This window comes from Podarcis gaigeae, assembly GCF_964106915.1.
Source record: "Podarcis gaigeae genome assembly, chromosome: 5".
Taxonomy (NCBI): domain Eukaryota; kingdom Metazoa; phylum Chordata; class Lepidosauria; order Squamata; family Lacertidae; genus Podarcis; species Podarcis gaigeae.
In genome coordinates, this window is record NC_139681.1 from 42,326,684 (window position 1) to 42,347,682 (window position 20,999).

At 41.3% G+C, this 20,999-nt stretch overlaps 1 long non-coding RNA gene across 1 annotated transcript; it reads left to right on the forward strand.

Annotated features, from left to right (window-relative positions):
- Positions 1 to 2,959: 2,959 nt before the first annotated feature.
- LOC310845230 lies at positions 2,960 to 13,578 on the forward strand. The gene is made up of 4 exons (XR_014564584.1): positions 2,960 to 4,036; positions 6,576 to 6,666; positions 12,196 to 12,299; positions 12,480 to 13,578. It is a non-coding gene; the product is annotated as an uncharacterized lncRNA (long non-coding RNA).
- The last annotated feature ends 7,421 nt before the right edge of the window (positions 13,579 to 20,999 follow it).

The following is a 20,999-nucleotide window of genomic DNA, read 5'->3' on the forward strand; positions in this document are numbered from 1 at the left end:
AAACCTACTTAGGATGCAGTCCTGGTCACTGGCAGGGTGCTGGCTACTTAATGAACATTTGTTCTTATTTGTTTGTGGGAAGGTTAAATTATATTGGATCATCAAAGCAAGTGCTATCCCATGCTTTGCAGTGTATGTTTCTGACACTTTCCTTTCTTGTGAAAAGGCCTGTCTTTTGGGGGAGCGGGTATCTTGCACATATCTCCAAATCAACTTTAATTGTTGAATCTGAATTTGCCAGTATGTGATTGAATTGTGCTCCAAAATCATGACAGCCAGGAAGTGGCCAATTTCTACTCAGAAGTAAGTCCTTTTGAATTCATTTGGGCTTACTCCCAGGTAAATGGGGCTAGGATAGAAACCCCAACTGAGAACTAGATGCTGATTAAGGAATGCATTTCTGATGGACTTCTCTAGGCCTAACACAGTAATCTGAATTAACTAATATTCTCTGCTTTTTGAATGAGACTAACAAAACAGCTAGAAAAGTGAAGAAGTGCTAGAGGTATTTGTCCTGAGCAAGATTTCCTGAGCAAAGATTGGAACAAGTAGCATAAGCTCTTACACAAGTCACACAGTATTATCACCACAAGAGGGTGCCTTATGAGTAGTATAGCTATTATAGCTAATATTCTTCTACATTAAAATTACAGATTAAAAACAGCTACCCAATTTATAATAGTAATAGTGGGTTTTTTTAAAAAAAAATCTTATTATAGGAAAGTGAAATAAACAGAGATCTCATCCCTACTGGAGTCTCTTGTCCCTGCTTTTTACTGGAGTCTCTTGTCCCTGCTTTCAACAGAAGTGCACTAGAAAAAGAGACAAAGCTTCAAAAGAAACCTGTGGACGTAGAAATTGCATTTCTATGTTTGTTTGTTTGTTTCATAAAATTCATATACCACTTGATTGTAGGAAAAACCTTAAAGCGGTTAACAAAAAGATAAAGAAATAAAATTATCACTAATAGATTTACAACCACAATTTAAAACATACAGAAAGTTAAAACCACAATAGAATAGCAAATTAAAACTCATACAAACTTTCTAAACCTCTGGGAAGGCTTGTCTACATAAGAATGTCCTCAGCAGGTGCTGAATTCTGACTCAAGCGCAGAGGTGTAGGCCCATCACCAAAGAGGAAACAATCACATTGTTGATACATGAATTGATGTCCACTTGTTTTGATCAGCTGTACATTATTCTTATCACTATGCCAACATATTGTTACCCTTATGCACAACCTTTCACAATGATATATATATATATGAAGAAGAGTTTGGATTTGATATCCCGCTTTATCACTACCCTAAGGAGTCTCAAAGTGGCTAACGATCTCCTTTCCCTTCCTCCCCCACAACAAACACTCTGTGAGGTGAGTGAGGCTGAGAGACTTCAGAGAAGTGTGACTGGCCCAAGGTCACCCAGCAGCTGCATGTGGAGGAGCGGAGACACGACCCCTGTTCACCTGATTACGAGTCCATCCCTCTTAACCACTACACCTCACTGGCTCTCTATAATGACAGTTTAAGTCCCATCAGTATTGTGGAAGATCCAGCTCTTTAGGACATATTAGTATTGATTTCAACTGGTCCATGTCATACCCCATTGCCTCTGAGTCCTACAGCTTGAGTGAAAGTTGTATGGAAGGCAGACGTTCTCCAAGCTGAGCTTTGGTTTCAGACTGAAAGTAAAATAGATCCCTAAGATTATGGGTGGCAAGCCACTGTATATTTGCACTAGCATAAGGTCTAGCATTGGCGCAAGGGGTTTTTATCTCTTCTCACCCCCCAAGCACACCCTGTGCCATCCCTGAACCTGCCCTGGAGGGTTAGGGGGAAACTCCAGAACAGATTTAGAGAATGCAGAGGGGGAACAAAGGAAGAGATCATTTTGTTGCACAAGGAGAAATCATTGCGCAGGCTGGTTTTCCTAACACTCCACTGAATACAAGCCTTAGGGGGAAAGGAATCAAATATGCTACTTGGAAGATGAGCTAGTGTGTTGGCGCTGTTTGCATGGTAGCATGTTCTTCAAGTTTCAGTTCCACCAATCAGCATTTGCCCTGACTGATTAATATGATATAAAGCAAGACTCAGCCACCCCATCTAGTCCAAGGGCTGGCAGCCTCTTTCTTCTTAGTCTCAGGGTTGCCATTGTAGATCTCAGTAGGGAGGAAGGCGGCAGCAAAACCAGAAGGAGTTGGCTCTGCTGTGACTCTGCCACCTGTTAACCTCTGTGCTTCCTGCCCTATCAGTCCCCCCTCCCTCCAGTGCCCTCAGCCTTGATTTTAAAACAAGAATAGAAAAAAACCAATCTGGTTATTGAAAGAGCCCAGTTTCTTACCTTTTGCATTTTAAGTTGGTAGCAGAAGACCTTTTTTTGGACAAGGCAAGAGAGTTCATCCATCACAAGCTGACTGGGATGCCAAACCCAAAAATAGTCAGGGTTCTTCCTCCCTCCCCTTTGAGGTGTTAATGTAAGTGACTCCATAGGATTGCAGTCTGTCATCCAGCTTGGCTTGTGCCAACGCCTAGCTTGGGATTGTTTCTTGTTGGTTCAGGTCTCACTGTGTGTCCAGGCATGAACAGGTCCAGTACCATATCAGGTGACTGGCTGTGGGCACATCCTCCATGCAGCAAATAATTTCAAATGGAAAGAGACAGAAGAAGGTGAAGAGCCAGGGAAACAGAAAGGCTAAGGACACAGACTATAAACAACCAGGACAGAACAATTGCACACCAGGCTGCCCCCCCCAAAGGCAGCATATTGCTGGCTTGTTGCATATAGGTTAGTAACCTAAGAAGTGGAGGCTCTCAGCCAACAAGGCTACTGGTTTATTGTTCCTTATGGTTCAGATCCATGAGGAGCAGCGACTGCTTCCAAACAGTTCTGCAAGCCCAGTTTGAGGTCCAGTGCTCTTGACAGGTGACTCCTTTTCAAACCACCTCACCCACTTTTCTTTTCTTCCTCCCCCCAGGATGTAATGCAGGTAATGCAGGTAATATAGATGCACTCCTTTAAGGCATAGTGAAGATTCAGCAATAACAAGAGTATTGCATTATAAAATAGATGAAAAGGGGTTTGTGTTCGGTTACAATGCAAACAATTGTACATCTGTATGAAATTCCTTTGTGTCAGGTGTCGGGTTATCTAGTTAAAAAGCCATCCCTCTCACCATCATGCCAGCTTTTCACGTGAGCTTTAAAGAGCTATTTCTACCATGCAAATTAATCATACTTAAATTAAAATAAAGTGTGAACACATACAGGTAAATGTGCAAATTTGCTATTTTCACCCATCTCTTCCAGGGCTCTTCCATTTGGCTCAGGTGTGTGTGTGTGTGTGTCATGTATATATCTGTCAGATGAGCTGAATCGGGCTTGCTCTTTACTGCCAAGAAAGAATTAAGTACAAAATCTTCTGTAGGAAGCAATTGTGAAGTGTGGAAGTTTCTAGTCAGGCAAATAAATTGGATTTAAGTATATTACAGTCATAATCTTTTTCTGCCTCTCTCCAGACAGCCTTTGTACATGGAGAAATGAGAATGTATTCGCAGACAAATCTTGACCTGAGGGAGAAGGCTGAGGGAATCTGGATTTTCAATAACATAAGACAATAAAGCTCAGACTTCTAACCTGCTGCAATATGGTAAAAGTATAAAGAGCTTAGCAACTAATAAAAGGAAAGGGTCTTCCAACTCATATTTGAAGATCTAGACCCCAAAAGGACACTCCATAAAGATCATAATGGGTTAGTCAGTATCTAACAGATACGATGTACCTTGTTGACCAATTGTCTGACAGTTGTCTTTTGTAGGGTCTGGATATTAATAAGTCTCGGGTTGATTTCCTTTGGGTATTAGGCCTCATAATTGTACATCTACTTGTTGTGACACTGCAGCTTGCTATATATTTATTTAATGTGATTCCTGTAGGGATTCAAGAAGAAGAAGAAGGAAGGAAGACAGAAATGGAGGAATGCTGTTGCGTTTCTGTGATCATATGCACACATTGCAAATTTTATCTCCCTCTGAGGTATTGTGAATCAAAGTGATTATAGTGTAAGGGAGAGGACATGATCTTGGGGGCAAAGAGGAAATCCAGATGTTTTCCCCTAAGGTCAGAAACCATCTTCCTCCCTTTCTGTTACATGGTGACTATAAAGAGATTCAATTATCACTACATTTCCTTTACTTTTTTTTATTAATAAAGCTTGCTCTAGAAGGCATACAGTAGCTAAATAATATTTTGACAGTTAATGCTAGTGTAAAGCAAGTGTCGCTCACACAGTAAGATCAAGGGAAAACAGATGCATAAGAGATCACCTGCTGGTTTATTCAGTGGAAATGAAGCCTGTTTAAAAAAACGGCTCTTCCTGACGAAATAAAGAGCCACTCTCTCCAGCTTGATCTCTGTGTTGATATACAGGCCCTTTATATAAGGCAAATATTTAAAGATTACATACGCATGCATAAAACTGCAGCTCTCCTTTGTAATCTGAGACAAGAGTCGCACTTTTATGTATGCATTATGCATACAGAATCTTATCAGCAGGACCGATATACCACACTTTTGAAAAGTTTTGATGCGCTAGAGCTAGGGATAGATAGACCTGTCAATTTCAATTCTCCTTGTTTCCCATTTTTCTAGTTAAAAACTTAGCTCTCCACATTTTCACATCAGTTTGTGTGCCATTTTTGAAAGAAAGAAAAAAATCCCCATGGAAATTCACCAACATTTTAAAGGTGCATTTTTACAAATAAACTTGTATTCAATTTTGCCTAATATACATGTTTTTGCAAAGCAATTTCTCCTAACAGAATGCTTTTTTGTATGGTTTTTTTATACCCATGTATATGCATTTTCAACACATTGCTTAGCTGAGAAGTGAATTGCAAAATTTGAAGAAGTGCAATTTTGCAAGGGTAGCTGGGTTTCAGTTATAATGTTGTTCAGTTCTTTGTTTTTTTTCCAGAAAGTGAAAATTTAAATGCAGTTTCTCCCCCTTCCCTATATAGGACTCACACCAGAAGACGCACACCCAAACTACTCTCCACCCCCTTGCCCCTCTCCTCACACCAGCCAGGCTGATCTGTCCAAATCAATCTGATGAACAGGGAGGGAGAGATTTGCAAGCACAGAAGGGGACTGGGTTCCAACCACCCCAGAAATTATGCTTAAACTTTTTTTTACTGTTTAAATAACTTGGACTTGGGGTGGGAGAGAAAAAATGCTTAGGAGTCAGATGAGACGATTAGCCACAACCACAACAGACCAAAAAAGAACTCCCAATGTCCAAAAAAAACATAGAATATGTGTACCATGGATAAACATAATCATTAGATATGTGTAGGTCACAGGCTGTCACACAGCATAGCATCAGAGCCTTGTAGTATTTGGTAGAGGGGTGTCAAAAAATTATTTTGTAGCACTGGAGAGGAAGACCAGTGAAAAAAGACCAGAGCTGCCCATCATCTTAATTAGCTCTGAGACAGCCTTTATGCAAATTTGTGTAATGGTCCTGTGTTTGAAATCCTTCAAGTGCCTGTGCCTATACTCCAGCTTCTCAAAACTTTTCTTCTCCTGGAAAACATGCTTCCATTTTTCAGTCTCAATCCCTGGGCACTTTAAAATTTCTTTAGAATTTTGATGGGTGCAGGTTTGAGGTTGTGGTCTGTGTGTTTCCCACTCCATTAAAGCTTTCTCCAGCACTCTGCAGCCTCCCTGGCTGCCTACACCTACTGATCTAAAAAGCTCCATGGGAGAAGTTAACTTGTGGTGTTTTCCCCTAAGAACAGGAAGCTGCGGGGGAGGCTGACTACTGAGCGTCTGAGTTCGCTGCACTCATTAGGCACAGTATAAGTAGCCTACCAATCCTCCCATGCTGCTAATAAAGCCCAGCTGAGGTTGTCATGAGGTTTTCAGGAACTGCAGGCACCCAGGAAGGCTGTAGGGTACTGCCCATTGGAGACTTTATTTGTAGAAGGAAAGAAAGGACATTCACAAACACAACTTGGTCACCTTAAAATTAAGCTAAAGGTTAAAAAAAACCCACCAAACCCCAAAAACCCTCACACTCATGAGAATTTATACAAAATTTCAACTAGATAATTTTCACATGCAATTACTTGCTGAATTAATTGTTGGGGAATAGTTGAGGGGGGAGGGACACAGAATGATTTTTTGGCACAGCACTTCCAGCAACACCCCTGCTCCCAAGTGAGTGAGTGTAGGATTGCAGCACTGAGGAAATAAATCTCTGTGAATTTAATGGGATTTACTGCTGAGTGGACATACATAGGAGGAGTGCACTGCTAATGTAGTGGGTATCGCTCAAAATTACTGAAGTCTTCAGGTGATTTTAAAAACTAGATTAAAAATGGAGAATTTTATCCAGGGCTCCAGAGGATGGAGGAGAAGGTGAAGCGCTGGGGGGTGGGGGGGAGAGAGATAATGAAGCCGAGATGTGGAGTGCAGAGGTGAAATCAGAAGTTGGGTCTGTCATTACTCATGTTTATAGTGGTGATTATGGGAAGGTTTATTACTTAATTAATCTCCTCAATTGTTTTTCTAGCAAGGAAGAAACACTGACGGTCTGAAGATTTGCTAGCTTTTTCTGTTGACGATCTTTTGTTGATGTTCTTTGAAGAAACAGGACTACATAAGTAATTGTCAGACTAAAAGTTCTTTCTTTTTATTCCTGAAAGTGTTTGGACATACATTGTGAACAGATGAAAAATCCATATGTATAATTCCTGGGTTTTTGTATTAGGTTTCTTGGCTATCACGCTAGCACTTCTTTCCTGGTTTCTAACATTTCTTTTACACTGCATTACCTGTTGCATTACCTCTGGCTTTTTGATCAATATACTGCCATGTTGTGCTAAATTTCATTTACACTCGTGGGTGTGCAAATGGCAATAAACAGATGATTTATATGGTTATAAGATTGAACACATCAATATTTGCTATTTCTCTTTGTTCCAACACCCTACTTCCAAAATACATGCAATGTATTATTTAAGCTGTCCCATAGGTATTAATGTGTACAACATCATGACACAGATGTAAATATTGTTGCACCAGCTCCCATATATTTCAATGGGGACTACCAAACACACACACACAAGCCATTGATGAGCTGTGTGTATATTATTTTGTTCTTGGGTATCCTTACCTGAGTTCAGAATCTGTGAGGAAGTACCCACAATGGCAAATATGCACAGTAGTGCAGTGAGCCCATGGCAAGTCTTGAATGGGTGAATTAAGGAGTCTCCAGTGAGGCTTCAACTCATGTGCCAGAATCATACAGCTGTGGTGGGCAAAGGAATGAATTTGAGTGATACCATTCAATTAAGCCTCCTTGTACCAATAAGTCAGGCCTGAGCAGAGCAGATGATATACCATTGAGTCTTATAAAATACTTCTGGATCAGACTGGCTTGCTGGTCAGCATGAGCAACTGGGAGACTCGGTGTTACTGAGAGCTTCCTCTCCCTCTTACCTGCTTCTCTGTTTTCCTGCCCTCTCTCACCTTGCCCTTAAAACTGCACAGGAGGAGCTAGACCCAACATGCAAAGGCAGAAGCCGGAGAAATAAGTACCACTGTGATAGCGGGAGCAGGGTGGGAAAAGATCGGGTGGGGGAATGGACTGTCTTTGGAGTTTGGTCAAGAACCAAGCTATCGTACACACAAAGCTGGTTCCAAACTTTGTGTGTATGGCACATGCCCAGTGAATCATATCATTTCTCAGGTGTGCTATATCCATAACATTTCCCTGCCCCCAAACATCAGTAAAATATTTTACCTTCCCAAAATGTGAAGCATAGACCTTCCTGTTAACAGCTTAGAGTTCCCCCTGGGATCCCCCAATCCCCAAATGCTTTGTTTCCTGACTTATTCCAATCTAGTCTATAAGGTCAATCACTATAGAGTAGAAAAGGAATGCATTGCCATTTGGCAGCCTCCTTTACTGTGAACTGTAACTTCGGACACTTTTCTTGGGATAATGGCCAATAGGCTTAGCTGGTCATAATTTCTCCACAACCAAGTCTGCAGATTCAGGATTGCAGCTGTTTTGTGAGTGAGAACGCTCAAAAATATAAAGATGTTTAAACATAGCACACAAAATAAAAACATTATTATTGCCTCATGTCCTTCACCTTTCCTATATTTGCTTTCTAAAAGGAACTGGTGGTGAGAACCTACTGCAGAGAGACTTGAATTGCCCAGTGATTGATAATAATGGACTGCTGCTAGAATGTAAAACTGTCTAATGTGATCTTAACATTTTCCAGACAAATGGGCAGTTGCTTCCACCGTCCCACTGTCGAAGGTCAATGATCCATATCATATGCACATTTAAAGAAGTACTTCCTTTGCACACTCAGTGGACAATGTTAACTGCTAGACAACACGTAAACATGCAGAACCAATTGCATTAGTAACTTTGAGACAACCTGCCCCCTTCTGCAGAGAGGCTTCCCCCCACCCTTCCCCCTGGCAAATTTTAAATTGGCAGAATGTCCTTTCTCTCTCTCAGTGCCTCATCTTCCCTTGCCATCTCTAGTCAAGTCTTTGTGTTCAGTCTTTCTGGTACATAAATGGCCTGGCCAAGAAATGTAATTTGGATGCAGGAATGGGATTTATCCCATCAGATTTCATAGAATCATAGAACTGTAGAGTTGGAAATGATTGTGAGGATCATCTATTCCAGCCCCCTGTGATGCAGGAATCATCAACTAAATAACACACGGCAGAGGTCAACCAACCTCTGCTTAAAAACGTCCAAGGAAGGAGAGTTCATGTTCATGTTCCTTAGCTTACCCTTGGTAAAAAAAGATGGCTGACAAGCTGCCTGGACTTTTGCCCATCTCCTCCCACAATCACAGGTGAGTGTCAGGTGCCTTGCAGAGGGTGCTCTGAGTTGCTGAGAGAAATAGCCCCAACACAATTGTTCAGAAAATTTGGCCTGGCAACACACTGTGGGTACCCTGCACCCTGCATGTGTGGCCCTCACAGGCCTTCCATGTGCTCAATGCAACCACCTGCTACCACCTCTCACCCAGTGAGAGAGGATGAATGTGTGTGAGAGAGAGGAAGGTGGAATGTGTGGGCGTGCCCCAAGGCCACACCCACCAGCAGCTCTGGCCACACCCACTGGCCTGCAGCCCACCCCTACACTGTCGCAGGTAGTGCTTAAGATCAAAAAGGTTCCCCACTCCTGAATAATTGACCATGCCCGAGGATGCTGTGCAAAGAAAGCACTGTAAGTCCCCGGGAGACAGATCAATGTGGGAAAGGTTTCCTGGAGGTAAGAAGAGGCAAGCTGCTAAGTAGCATCTTTTGTGCAAGTTGGTTTGTTATGTGCTCTCTTATACGTGGGTGCTGCATTGTGTGGACCAGCTTCCTGATGCTCCTGTATTTCTCAAGAGCAGGATGATTGCCGCTGCTTTTCCAGCTCATTTTAATATCCTTTTTCATATTGTATCATGATTACTACTTTGTTCCCTTCTTCCAGCTAGCTTTTTCTTTCAAAATTCAGACACTTGGCTACTCCACAAAGATCCTCTAAGGCTGTAAGTAAAGAGGGGAAGATTCTCTAGTAATTGGAGGGGGGGAATGTGAAATCCCAGGTGATTTAAAAACATAACCATTTCTAATTGCGTTCAAAGACGAGAAAGTGCAGAGGAGTTCTCAATATGCATGCGTTATTTACAAGGGCTCTACAAACACCAACCCAGGAAAAAAAAATATGCAGTGCGCTTATTACTGGAAAGAGGATTCTGAACAATACACGGACTGAAATAAATGTTTTGTGTAATGAAGTGTGCCTAGAAAGGGGGGGAAAGTAAGTACATTACCGCTTCATTGGTAGCGCTGACGGAGGTGTGGGGGTAGGGTGGGGAGTTGGATTTTTTTTGTAATTATTTAAATGGACTGCAAGCAAAGATAATGAATGCATGGTATTTTACAACATATTGATACTTTAGTAATTAACAGAGCAAAAATCAATACAAAAGTGTGCCAACATAATTAAGAATATGCCAAAGTCACTCTGCCGCTGCATTTACATTTCCGTCCCTGGTTGCAAGCCCTAGGAATGGTAACTTGCTATTTTCTGTCTGCGCTTATGAAATGTCTCTATGTAACAACAAAATATAAACTACACAGGTGCCTTTAGTCACATAAATGTTGTAGATCTTTAACGATAAACACAAAAGACCCTGGAAGACTTTTGTGATTTCTGGGGGGAATACATTAAACCCGTAGTGGAGCTTCCCTTGTGGATTGTACTTCTGTTCCAGTCTCAGTTTACTGCTGCTTTCAGTCATCATGTGATAGACAGGCTGCCATTTCATTCTCTTGAAATGAAGGTGGAAACATCAGTAAAGAGCAACCTTAACAGTGGTGGAATACACCAGGGAAGGCTTTTCTGAATGGTTCAGGAACCTATTCCAAATTTTAAACAGACTTGGGGTTGTTGTAATTTTGGCTAAACGAAAAAAAAGTGCCATTGCTTGAGATGTTACACATTAACCTTCAAGTATAAATGTAAAAAAGAAAAAGAAAGAATTTATTGCTACCTCTGGCAACTCTATTCCTAATGTTTACCAAATGGATTACAAGAAGACAGCTATACTCAATCTGGAGCTCATGTTTTTTGACTGTTTTGAATGGTGGGCACTCTGGAGATAGAAGATGCTGAATTGGTTGGTTTAGATCAGGGGCAGGAAAGCTCAGAACCAGAGGCTGGGTGCAACTCTCCAGGACTCTCTCCTTGGCCGTCAGGGGTTAGGTCAGGCCCCTCAGGTCACAGGTCACTCTCCCTAGGTCACACTCTTTATTGCCACTGCCCCCCATCTCTCCTCAAATGCTTTAGCCATGCTAGAATGTGTCCTTGACACATTTGATAATGCCTCTTGCTTGTCTGTATGGCAGAAAGAAAATAAACTAGCCTACTGTACAGAGGTAAAATCTTCCCACTTTTGTCTCAGACCCTGCCCACAATGGGAATGTGTCCCTCTGAAAGTTGCTCAGAAAGGGAATGTAGTTCCCCAACCTTGAAAGAGAAAATTGTGCTCTAAAAGTCCTTCAGATAAAGTGCTGTCCTCTGTATAGTAGGACACTTGGCCACCTTGTCTGGTCTGCAGGCAGTATAGGGAAGATTTGCCCCTGTTGATGTTTTTAAGACTGGCTATGCTCTCCCCCACAGGCCTTTCTGACATCTCTGGAGTGAAGAGGAGCATGGAACTACTACAGTCTCCCTCATTACTATAATATCTCAGCACCTAGCAATTTCTATTACATTTCATGCTCAAAACAACCTTCTTAACTAGGGCTCCATTGCAGCAGAGAAGTATTAATCCCACTTAATTATGAGTAGGGATATTGGGGTTTTATGAGATAAATTAAAGAGCGACTGTGGCCAAGCAAGGAAATGAAGCCATGTATCTTGCGTTCCACCCACCTACCCTTTTCATTCAAACAACCCATCCACATCCTGGTAGGATATTATAAAAATTCACTCATTCAGCCGCACACAACACATTCTTAAATGGAAAGGATTTTATTTAAATAAAAACAGAGTCTAGAACTGTTCTCACAACAAAAACTTCTGGTTGCAGCTGGCTTTTTGCAAGATGATATGATTTTAAAGATTTAGGCTGCAATTTCATACACATTCACTTAAATGGAAACACTATTGAACTCAGTGGGAATTACATCTCATTCAACATGCAGAGGATAAGCAGGCCTGGCCTTCTCATGAGCCACACACACAGAGTCGCTTGGCTCAGGTGGATTGTGGCCCACCCAAATCTGCCACCTGCAGGGCTGGTTGCCCATCCAGCTGCCTACTATGACAGAATAGCCAATATGGTCTACTCTCAAGAAATCTACAATGGCTCTCCATTAATGGCCACCAACTTGGATGGCTTCAGAAGTGCATTGGACAAATGCATGGAAGCTAAGACTATCAACAGCTACTAGCTACAATGGCTATGTTCTGCCTCCATGGTGATCCAACAAGCTCTTGTTATTTTCTCCAGTTGAACGCTTTGTGTTTCCCATTTCCAAGGGGGAGGTGGGGAAAACCTATGCAGAATGAATCTGTTTTATTTCTCAGTATATATGGATTTCATAATGTATGGACAATGTGGACATGCCAGTTCTGCTGTGTTTTCTCTCTGCAGATGAAATGGAAAACCAAGATCTCATTTCGTGCTGACGATTGCTCCCTGACTGTGCTCCACTTGAATTGTTTTTCTGCCTTTTTTTGAAAATAGCACATGCCGAGGTAACTCCTGATGGTTTCATTTTGTTCTGTACTCTGCACAAAAAACAATCAGTGGGGTAGGGATGGGGGAGCTGTAAAAGCCACATGAGAAAGCACCACATGTGGGAATACAGGGAACATATGTGTGTGTGTACGTCTAGCAGGGAAGCTTTTATGCTACTCATGTTTCTCTGTACACAGGTTTCCTCAAGATGGTCGTGACATCCAAAGTGGTCCTAAGTCAATAGCCATATTTGAAATCCATTGAAAGGTGTTAGGAAATGCACACAGCATATCTGCTATACCTCCAGGAAATGGAAAAGTGAGGCACTTGTTCGCAATGTGCTGAATGTCTCCATTAGTACAGTGATAAATAGGCCATTTGGAGATCAGGTGCACATACTTCTCGGGTGACATCTGGATATGATTAATTCAATCATTGTTTTGGGGAAAGCAAGTAACTCAGGCAGGGATGGAGGCTGCTTGTGGAGTCATATAGAAGGTGCCTATTACCCAGGTCATCTTAGTCTGGCCTTTGTTTCTTTCAAATTATTGTGGCGGGGGCATGCTGAATTCAAAAGAGGGAATTACATTCAAGAGCAAACTTTTCATAGAACAAAGCGGGGGGGCGGGGATGAAAACAGCAAAGTTTTGAGACGTTTTCTGTGGTATGATTTCTGTTCCTAAGAGAGTGCTCTCATAAATATGGTGATAATTATACAGGTGGGAAGACCCTGAATTCTCAGCATTACTAATGTATTATATTTTATCCTGCCTTTCCTCCTCCAAGGTGCTTAGGGATGTGTCCATCCTTTCTTCAAAACAACACTGTGAGGTAGATTAGGTTCAGAAATAATTAGGGGCCTAGGGTGACCCTAGGCATCCCTGATCATCATCAAGGCACTGTGTCCGCTAACCACAGCCTACACAAATTTGACCCATCTAGCACCAGAGACCTTCCACAAGCCTTTGGTGCCTACCTTCAGCCTTTGAACATGTTTAAGCTGGATCCTGTGGAACTGGATGTTTGGTCTCAAAAAGCAGGAGTATCTAACCGGTGCAGCCTGTAATGCAGTAGCAATGTGTTTCTTATTGATGTATTGTATATTTATATCCTACTCTTTTCCTGCAAAGGTGATTAAGGCAGTGCACATGATGTTCCCATGCAATTTTCTCTACAGGGACTAACCAGACCCAGGTCTGCTTAGCTTCAGCAACGTCATTCTTCCAGACTGTGGCCTTGATGTAAGATCTAAAACTGGGAGGTTAGAATTGTAACAATAAAGAAAATTGAGACTGAGCTGAATTTCTGGTGAGCTTGAGAGTTTCCTGTTGACATTTGATGAGGAACAATGGTGAAAGTTCTTGAGGCAGCTGTTGAAAGTGCAACCAAAAATATTTTTCAACAATGGTGAAACCAAAATGGAATTGGCAATTTCTAAACTGAACCACATATGCACAAGGATGAGAGTGATAGTATTGCAGCCTCTTTAGCCTGCCGCTAATTCCCCTTATAAATAAAGGCTTGTTCACTAAACCTCTTAATTTGTCTCCTCTTATAGTGAGGTTAAGGCTGGTCATGTCTGCTTCCTGTGTTATGGTTCTGTTCAAAGGAATGCTACTGCATGTCCTTCTCATGATGAAAATTGTAGCACAAGAAGGATTTATAATGGCCGCATTTGTATTCCTATCTGTGTGACTTTCCTGCCTAACAGACTGATTGGGATTGGTTGAAATCATAGCAAGAGATATGGCAGTGTCCATGTGAACTGGTTCTCAACCAAGCCAAAGGTGAGAAGCAAATAGATACTTGCATACACACTTGTAAGCATATCTACATACAAAAACACTTGTTGAAGAAACATGGAGCTATTCGGTGTTGGCAACACCAGGTCACAGAATATTGCATCATCTCTTCCTTTGCTTTTTACATGGTGATTCCAGGAAACTGAGCCTTCATCCTGATTTGTTTCCAAGGAGATTAGATGAAGTTGGCTATTTAATGAACATTCATTTGTTTGCAGGGAGGTTAGATGATGTTGCCTCAAAGCAAGTGTTATCTCACACTTTCCAGTGCATTTCCCCATAACTTACCTTATCTCAGGAAGCCCGATCTTTTGCAGAGGTGTTTTTGTTGCACAAGACCTCCCAACCGCAGCCTGACTTTGCCAGTTTGTAATCAAATCCCTCCTGAAAATAGCTGCAGTTTGGAAGCACCCACAGTTGCTTGAATTTCTTGATCACTTCAGGTTGCCTCCAAACCATCTGTATTTTATGAAAGGGATCCAAATGTATAATGGCAACTTAGGAAGTGGATTAAAGCACTCTGTCACCTGGATAAAACAAATCTACTTTGGGGAGAAGCAAACTTTTCCAGTTAGTTTCCTAACTGCAAATGTACCAAAACGTGTGGAATGAATGAATGTGGGGCAATGTACCAAAAAGTATGGAATGAATGAGTGACTGATGAGGACATTAGAAAAATCAGACAAGAAAACCTGGATGAATGCTCATTGTTGTATAACCTCCTCCCTGCTAACAAAATCAAAACAAACACTCAATAAAGACCAAACATAGTATAACCTCTGCGTAAACTTGGTGCAAGGAAATCAGGTGTGGATGCTCAATAGCAGGTCATCTGGAGGTACCTTCCACTTTACAGACTTCTAGAAGTGTGTTCCATTCCTTGTCAAAGCTTTAGTATGCCTTTCCTTTATACACCAGCTAAACAGATTTCTGTTGTGGTGATTATGTAGTCATGTGCCATTTCAGAAAACTTCATTAAAAATAAGTTCTATTGTGATTTAACTGTCCCAGTGGCTTCCGGTAAATTTCAAAGTTCCAGCTGGCCACACAGGGCTTACTTTAGTAAAGTATAACACATTGTTAGGTTTTCCTGATAAAGTCTGCTCTTTGTGATTCAGCAAACCTCTTCCTCTCCTCGCAACTGGCATCTTCATTGTTAGGCACCCCAGAGGTACACAAATCAAAATGGAGTGCACTCAGATGAAAAAGGTATTCCCAATCATACATGCAGATTACACATTACTCATGCAGTAAAAGAAACAAACACTGTGAATTACACAAATTTAAGTCTGAAGAGTGAACTGTGCCTTATTTGCAGCTTTAAAAACAATTTGGCTATTGTTGCTAGATTCTGCGGCCTTTCGCATCATCCATCACATAAGGCTGTCTCTAGACTACAATAATATAATGTACTACGATCTACATCCTAAGCCCATTTACTTGAAAGTAAGTTCCATTTAAATCAAATATTTACTTCCAAGAACGATGGAGATGCCAGGTGCCTGTCTTGCAAAATTATTTCACATTCATTCTCCCTTAAATATTGAAACATAAACGGCAAACAAAGAAAGGTCAGATAGCAGATGGGAAGGGATGCACATTCATGGGCCAATGGACCATGTGGAAGGGCAGGTCCCACAATAAGCAAAAGCAATAAGATGAAGTGTTCATCTACAGGTGTCTCCCCAGTTACATGGGGGTTATGTTACCAAGTACTGCATGTATACGTGGAATTGTGTATAGTGGGGAACACCATCTAAGAGGCCAGTAAACACCCTCTAAACCTCTGGAAACCCTTGGAAACCCCCTTTAAAAAGCAGCAGCACTTACCAGACTGACATGAATGGTGGCAATGTTGGTTCTCAGTCTTCCACATCTCTGGTACCCTGATGTGCTTGGCTGTGGGTCAGATTCCAAATAAACATCAAAAAGGAAGGGGAGATCCTAGAGGGCCTGCTCCTTCCACCTTAATTTTTGTTAACTATGACCCAGCCCTCCAAACAGAAGCACCATTTGAGGCAGCTGCAGCCACCACCATCTTAATCTCCCCAGAATGTCTCTGTGCCTCATTGTACGGCCAAGAGACATTCTGTAGAAATTAAGATGGCAGCTCAGGCTATCCCCAGTGCTGTCAGATCTGTTGCCTCTTAATAAATCCACAGTGGAGGCCAGCAGGGCAGTGCTGGAGAGGCCAGAAAGCACCTTACCCATACACCCGCTAATACTTGGCACTGGTCCTGATGTTGTGGTTGGTCTTCATTAATCAGTAACACTATGGTTATGCCAAAATTATGCCAATGGAACTTATATAAACCACATCAAAAACAAATGGACAATGCAAAAACAGTCACAAAAAAGGCCCACCAATTTATTTTTGATTTTTTTCCCCCTTGTTGCTTTTTATAGCTACAAGAAAGACCCTTGCAAAAAGTGGGAAAGAACTAACCCAACCTCTCCAACCACACTGTCATTTCATGACCACTCATTTAAATATCATAGACAAGTGTCAAGATCAGAGCCAGGAAAACAATGAAACATATATTACAGCACTGTTTATCTTGGCCAGACCCCTATGCCAAGGTAAGGCATTCTATACCTGAGCTATTACTCACTCAAGGTGCCCTGCCTAGTCTTTTCCTGAAAATCTTCAGGGATGACAATTCCACCTAAGCTGCTGTTGCTACTACTACTACTACTACTACTACTACTACTACTACTAATAATAATAATAATAATAATTTTTGGTTGTTGTTTAAATTTATGTCCTGCATTTCAACCCAAGGGCTCCCAGGATAGTAAACAACAATCCATTAAAACACAACAAATCAATAGAATATAAAAGTAATGCCAACAACAGCATTATAAAACAGCAAAAAAATAAATGACTCTTTATATCTAGCAGCTAATCAAACTACTCTTAAGTGACCCATCCCATAAACCAGCTAACACAAACGAACAGTCATTTAAAAAACACACAATTATTTAGGACAATCGTATGCACTCATTTGAGTCACTGGGATTTGTGGCTGATGTAGGCAGCTATCTGTCTTGTGTTTATTCCTATGCCTGTGGGACCTGCTCCTGATTAGAGCAGAACAAGCCAGATGAACCAAGCTTTGTGTGGCATTGCAAACTATCCCAGTGTGGATTCTGCTGGTGTGTGCAAAATATAACTTCTGCTCATGGTAAATGAGATGAGTAACCCACTTGCCATAAGCAGGGAGGCACCACAACAGTCAGGGGTGGGGAGAAGGACCAAGAGAAACCATATGAAGCTTCTGAAGTCTCTCAGCCTCACTCACCTCACAGAGTATTTGTTGTGGGGGAGGAAGGGAAAGGATATTGTTAGCCGCTTTGAGACTCCTTAGGGTAGTGATAAAGCGGGATATCAAATCCAAACTCTTCTTCTTCTTCCTAATCATGGGTCAGGCCAACAGTCTATTTAGCCCTGCATATATTATACATTAAGCATAAGCAAAAAAACTTTAAAAAGAAATAATGTTTATATGTCCCTTAAACCCCCCCCCCCCAAAAAATCTTCCCTTATCATGTATTTCATATGTACTTTTTTATTCTAGCTGTGGCTCTCTGTGGTTACAAGCAAAGTGTCTCTCCCAGTTCTGCTACCCAAGGTCATTTAACTGGAGGTTATAGCTGCAGATCTCTGCATGTGCTTGACCATGACAACACAACCCTATGCACGCTTACTTGGAAGCCCAATTGCTTTCAATGGGACTTCCTCCTTAATGTTTCTTTAGGGTTACAACCTGACTTATGGTCTCTCTAGTGAGGCAAATGTGATCACCAACTCTCCATCTATTTATTTAGATGAAACTAGATTGTCGATTGGGCAGATAGTGAAGAACTTCTTCCTAATCTTTTAGCCGGCCTTCCTGTTCCCTGACACTTTTCTCAGGAGGCTTTCCTATTTTCATTTCTACTATTTATGTATTTTATACAGTACAATTAATGCTGGTGGTAATTCATGTCCATGGGAGAAACAGCAGTGGGGGTTAACACTGTGAGCTCCTTCATCATATGTCCAGGTTGTACTTGTGTGCAAATAAAGGAAATATCATAAAGACGCCACAATCTCCGCTGTCCCTCGTTCCAAGGAAACCAAACCCTGGGTTAAGTGCCTAGAACCCTCGAATCTCACACCACTCTGAGATTGGGGTGGCATGTAATAATACTTAAATGGTCCCTTTTAGCAGGAAATGGTAAAGCATATACCTAGTTCTCCCATATAAATCAATGGGGTGTGTATATGCTGGACTTTGGCTGTTTTGTGCCCAGAGTAAACAGTTCCATACATTCACATAGACATCACCATCAATCTCTCTCCTGAAAAATGGTCATAATGATAATGTGATCTTTATAGTGACCACTAACCACATTGTTAAGTGATGAACATGGGGTTGTTTTTGACCTGTGCAGTCTTAACATTTTTCTTTGCTCTTATTGGTTCCTTGTTTTCACACAAAGCACTGCAAATGCTCATTGTTCTGGAAATGATCCTATAGAAAAAAAAATATAAATATTAGATGCATCCATATATTACAGTGTATACTATGCTCTATGGAACACTGTATTATGCTTATTGCTGTTCCTGTGATAAATAGACCTACCTTAAGAACAATTTATTCATATATTAATGTGCCTTGTGGGATACATAATCAGCTTCATTAGAGGACATTATTATGGTAAATCTCTGCAAAAACATCTTGCATAACAAGACAACAAGATCAATAAAAAGCCTCATCATATGTGTATAATATTGGTAAAAGGCCGTGGATTTTACAAATGTTAATACTGGGTTCTTTTTAAACTGTGCTCACAAAAATGCTGTGGTATTCAATTGCAATTCAGGTTGTACAAGGATGTTAAGAACTTGCACCTCAACGGCATCCCTTCACCAGTGTGCACTATATCAAGGAACCCCCTACAGAGAGCAAGTATGTATGTGATTCCCTGCTGGTCTTCCCTCCTACCCACCCACCCAGCATCTCATACTTGGTAGATTAGTAGTTTGTTTGTTTTTTAACCTTATCTACTAGTGCAAATATCCAATCAGAGCCCTTCTCTATTTTAGGCAATGTCAGATGATGTGTACCACAGTAATTTTACTAGGAAGGTAGTTAAGCAAAGTAAGCACAAATATATCAGGTTATCAACATGGCAATCAATCCAGTCTCCAAGTTGCCTTCTTGTATGAGGCTTCCTGGCACAAATGCTTCTTGGCTTCATCATTCTCTGATCACATTACAATAGGGAATGAAAGTCATGTGATTCATTGAATACATATTTTCCATAAGCTTGTTCCAGTGCCTTGAATCATGTTTACATTCACAGTTATTCCAAAACAACCATCCATTATCATCCATTGCTGGTGTCTGATGTGATAGTTAACAGCTTTCTGCATTTTAGGTGAAGTTCTACATGAAATCTGAATTATTATTGGGCTTAAATATCGTAACACATTATTTAAATGCAAATTCCACCTGAAAAAAATCATTTTGTTGCTACAGTCACTAGCCAGAGACCAAACAACCTGTATTCCTAACTCTTTTTAGATCTGTGGTTGCTGGCAGTAATTTCAACCTTAATGTCTATAAACCATTAGTACCTGCAATAATCTCTGCCCTAGCCAGTTGATCCAATTGCTGATAGGGCAGTTCAGTCATAAAAACAGGACTGGGGAAACTCCAGATGTTGTTGGCTTACAACTCCCATTATCCCTGACCATGGGCCATAATCAGTGGTGGGTGGAGCCTAGTAGGACCAGAAGATAGGTAAGTCAACAGTAGGTGGAGCCAGTGGCAATGACAGGTGGAACCAACTAATTCTAATTCTGTCTCTGTAGTCCTTCCTGCTGAGTTCCACTAGAACAACACTGAGACTAAGATGGAGGAAGCTGACAAACAGTGGGTTCACCCCAATGGACCAGCCTCCATTGGTCATACTGACTAGTGGAATAATGGGAGTTGCAGTCCAAAAACATCTAGAGGGTTACAGTTTTCCCATCTCTGCACAAATGCCCTCCTAATACAACTCCAAGTTTGCCAATCTGTGCCCCATATCCTCCTCGCATCTCCCAAGCTCTCCATATCTCTTCAGCTCTTGCCTAGCTATGCCCCAGATTTGCTTCATGTCGCTGCAGTCTTGCATTCCCTTCTTCTTGGCCTTTCCTGCACCATCAGTCTTCTTATATTTGAGTGGAACCTGATCCCTGACATTGCTGAAACATTTTCCCTTTGAACATTGGGGCTTGGTGGAAAGATTCTTTGGGGCAAAATTTTAATGTGTACTAGATTTAGGTCTAGGCTAAATCCTGCTGTGCTACAATTTACCACTTGTTAATTCCCCTTTACAAAAGCCAACTGGAAAACCTTCCCTTGAGTCATTCTGGCCTGAAAAATTTTAAACCATTTGCAAAAAAAATAATAAAATAAAACACTTTTAAAATGACCAATCAGGTTTTGTCTTGAACCCTGATGTAGCAATATGACAATCCTCAGCATGAGCAAAACTAACTCACACACTGGGTTACCTAAGAAAAATTACCTGAAGGGTTAAGTCTCAGCCATTCAATATATGGTCTGTGGCCAACTGTAATGCCAGAAAAAGCCCCAGATCCCATTTTTTAAAGCAACTTTTGCTTTTCCCCATAGAAAGTTGCTTAAGTCTCTTGTCTAAGTCATCTGGAACTATTTACTCTGTTGGAATGTTTATGCATTGCACCTGTTCTCTTATTGTGCCTGTCTGGACTCAAGCCCACAGTGAGTCTTGAACTGGCAACCTCCCGAATCTCTCTGACAGGGCTTCAGTTTGTTCTTCACACACCCACTCAGCTCTGGCCAAAATAAGAAACTGATATGAGTCCAGCCACAATAGTCAAGGAAGCCTCTTTGTACC